Genomic DNA, 3,892 nt, shown 5'->3' with positions numbered 1-3,892 from the left:
ATGCAAGCAGCTCTGTCTGCAAAGGACACCCTGAAAACTGCATCTCCCTCCCTAAAGCACCCCCAAAACGATCAGGTTTCCTGGTGATGCAGGGAGGTGGAAACAGATCCTTGTCCCAGGGTCAATGAGAGTGAAAGGAAAACTCCACTGATTGCTCCTTATGACAGAGAAAGGGAAATAAACACCAGGCTGAAAGCTTTCTCCTGCAACGTGTTTAGTGCTTGCAGGAATTCAGCATGTGGTAGGTGATAGAGAGCACCATATTCTGGGTGCTCTGCAGCGTTGCTGCTGAGAGGTCAGATTTACTCTGCGATGCTGATGGCTGGGGTGATGCGTGGGTACCAAATCCAGAGGGACCAGCTGAAGTGGCAGGTTTGGTTTACTGCTATAAGCATGGAAATACACCAAGGAATCAGCTTCTTATGCTTAAATGCTCCCTCATACATGGATTGGGGCATCAAGAGAGACCAGGAGATGTGCTGGGTCCCCAGGATGGTGAAGGAGAGGTTTGAAGTACTCTGCTCATCATGGTGGACTTGTGCACCAGCTCATTGAATCCTGGAATGGTTGAGGTTGGAAGGGACCTTAAAGATCACCCCGATCCAACCCCTGCCATGGGCTTGAGTCCAGAGGAGGCCACGGAAATGCTGCAAGGGCTGGAGCAGCTCTGCTCTGGAGCCAGGCTGAGAGAGCTGGGCTGGGGCAGCCTGGAGAAGAGAAGGCTCCTGAAGGGGAGACCTGAGAGCAGCTCCAGTGCCTGAAGGGGCTGCAGGAAAGCTGGAGAGGGGCTTGGGACAAGGGATGTAGGGACAGGCCAAGGGGAATGGCTTTAACCTGCCAGAGGGGAGACTGAGATGAGCTCTTAGGCAGAAGCTCTTCCCTGTGAGGGTGTTGAGAGTACCCAGAGAAGCTGTGGCTGCCCCATGCTCAGCATGCAGTGCTCCTGTGCTGACAGGGGTTGTTTAGGATTGGCTTTGCAAAGCTAAGGCTTATGCCATGTACTTGGTCTGGTTAGCAGGGCTGTGTGTGCAGTGCCTGAAGCATACTCGAGACAGTGCTTCTATTAAAGAAATGATGCTTGGTTTCTGATCATGAAGTTGGTACCATGGGTGGCTATTCCCTGTTTTCTTCATTTGAGAGAGGTGGATGCATGTCCTCCCACCTATAAAATGCCCTCACCCCACTAAGGCTGACTTCTGAATGAATTCAGAGCCAGACTCCTCTGCGATCAGTGTTCAAAAGCCTCTGGTGGAAAGATTTTCTATTTTCAAGGAGATTTTGCTGTAGCTCGAATTCCCAGGGGAATCTCTTGATCTCAGCAGTGTTTTGGCCAGGGAAACAACCTGCAAACAAGCCCAGTGCTCAGGGAAAAGGCTTCTGATGGGCACTGCACGGAGAAAAAGGTGAATCACAGAATCCCAGCCTGGTTTGTGTTGGAAGGGACCTTAAAGCTCACTCAGCTCCAACCCCTGCCACGGGCAGGGACACCTTCCACTAGAGCAGCTTGCTCCAAGCCCCTGGGTCCAACCTGGCCTTGAACACTGCCAGGGATGGGGCAGCCACAGCTTCTCTGGGCACCCTGTGCCAGTGGAAATGCTGGGATAGAAACACTGGAATAAATACTTCAGCACTGAAGCCATTTACCCTTTGAAGTGACTCACAGGGGTAGAGAACCTGTGTTCGGATGGGGTGGGCTGATGTGCAGTGGCAACCTCAGGGGTGAGCCCAGCCTCTGGTCACAGCCCACACTCAATCTCCTCACTCCCATGGGTGCTGGGGCTGACACAGGTGACATCTGGGTGCTGTCCTGATGTCCTTTAGCTTCCTATTTTGCCTTTAGCAGAGCCCAGCCTGCCATGGCAGCACCCAGAACCCTCCCTGCTCGGGAGGATGCTTGGTCCCAGACTGGCAGCACCCTGCCACGGCTGCAGGGGGGAAGGACCCCCGGTGTCCCCCTCAATGTGCTGGGCACATCGGAGCTGCAGGGAGAGGTGTGAGCAGCCTCCATCCCCTCCCCATCGGGGCCGCCTGTGGCTGGCCAAGAGCTATTTCAGGCAGGATAAACAGGATGCCTCGCTCCAGGCTGGCCACCTCCACTCCTCCTTCCCACTGCCGGGTAAACAGCCCAGCCCAGGAAAAGATTCCCTGCACAGCCCCAGAGCCAAGCAACCTGGCCACGGGTGAGCCACCAGCCAAGGCTGATGCTCTGGAAGCAGCCATGGACCTGTGATCCCAAGGGATGGATCCATCTCGGCAGCAACAACCCGGAGCCACCCTGCAGCTGGGAGCAGCCTGAACTTTCTGGCCACACCACCACGTCTTCCCCCTTCCTCCTCCTCCTCCTCTTCCTCCCTCGGTCACACCGGGCTCTGCGCTGTGCCCAGAGGCTGGGAATGATGCAGGCGAGGCCTCTCCTCCGGCCGGATCATGCCCAGGCAGCGCCGGGGGATCCTGTGCGGGCTGTTTCCGCTTGTTGCTCTCGGGAGAGGAGCTGCAGCAACAGGAGAGGAAGGAGGAGTTTTTCCAGCGCTTCCTCCAGCTCCTCGGCTGCTTCCCTCGCTGGGCCTGGGAGCTCAGCCCGTGGATCCAGCATGTGCTGTACTGATGAAGCGTTACTGGTCCTGGTACCCCACTTGGAGCGTGCCCTCCTGCTCCCCAGTGATGCCAGCCTGCTCCTGGCTCCCCCCACTACGGAAGAATGATGCCAAACAGGGGTCCGAAATACGTGGTTCGGTCTCTGTGGGGACTGGTTTAAGGCAACTTGAGTTTCCCCATCCCATTCTCCCGCACGACGAGGGAGAGGGGCCCTTCACCTGCATCCCGCTCTGCCCCATCCCGCTCCCAACGCCACCCTCAGCCTTCCCATGGCTGGGTGTGAGCGCAGGTAGCAGAGGGAGGAGCCGGTGTTGCAATCGGCCCATGGAGCAATATGTGAGGCGCGGAGGGGGCCGGTGCCAAGCAGCCGGAGCTCGTTTGCCTGGCGCCGGCAGCCGTAGGAGCTGGCGCGGGGCCCTGCGGTGCGGGCACACGGCATCAGGAGCGGGCATGGAAGGTGGTGGTGATGGGGTGGGGGGTACAACTCCGTGCCCCAATGAGCTAATTAGAGCAGATAATTACAAGGCGGGGCAGGGAGAGGAGCTTTTACAGGGGCATGTGCTGATAGGACAAGGGAATGGCTTGAAGCTGGAAGAGGGGAGATTGAGAGGAGATAGTAGGAAGTTCTTTAGTGGTCGGCTGCTGAGATGGGGAGGGGATGGGGGCTGCTCACGCCTCTCCCTGCCGCTGAGATGTGCTCACCCACTGCCCAGCGCACCCCGGTGGGTGCTGGGGGTCTTTTCCCCCCCCCCCATCACCGTGCCAGGGTGCTGCCTTGGGACCAAGCATCCGCCTGAGCAGGGAGGGATCTGGGTGCTGCCAGGGCAAGCTGGGCTCTGCTAAAGGCAAAAAGGAGACTGAAGGGCATCAGGACAGCACCCAGATGTCACCTGTGTCAGCCCCGGCACCCATAGGAGCCAGGGGGCTTGGTCCTGGCTGCAGCCGGGTGCTGCCGGAGCTGGGCTGGGTTTCGCCCCGAGGATGCCACCGCACATGAGCCCTCTCCACACCCTGGAAGTCATTTCAAAGAGAAAATTGTTCCAAAGCTATTTATTGCAATTTTTGTATTCCAGTGTTTTTCCTGGCACAGGGTGCCCAGAGAAGCTGTGGCTGCCCCATCCCTGGCAGTGTTCAAGGCCAGGTTGGACACAGGGGCTTGGAGCAAGCTGCTATAGTGGAAGGTGTCCCTGCCCGTGGCAGGGGTTGGAGCTGGAGGAGCTTTAAGGTCCCTTCCAACACAAACCAGGCTGGGATCCTGGAACACTCTCGCTGACGCTTTGCAAGGGGCGGTGCAGGG

Source organism: Pezoporus wallicus, unplaced genomic scaffold (assembly GCF_028554395.1).
Source record: "Pezoporus wallicus isolate ANWC-B61680 ecotype Strahan unplaced genomic scaffold, APGP_CSIRO_Pwel_v1 contig_8234, whole genome shotgun sequence".
Classification (NCBI taxonomy): Eukaryota; Metazoa; Chordata; class Aves; order Psittaciformes; family Psittacidae; genus Pezoporus; species Pezoporus wallicus.
This window is presented reverse-complemented; position numbering follows the sequence as displayed.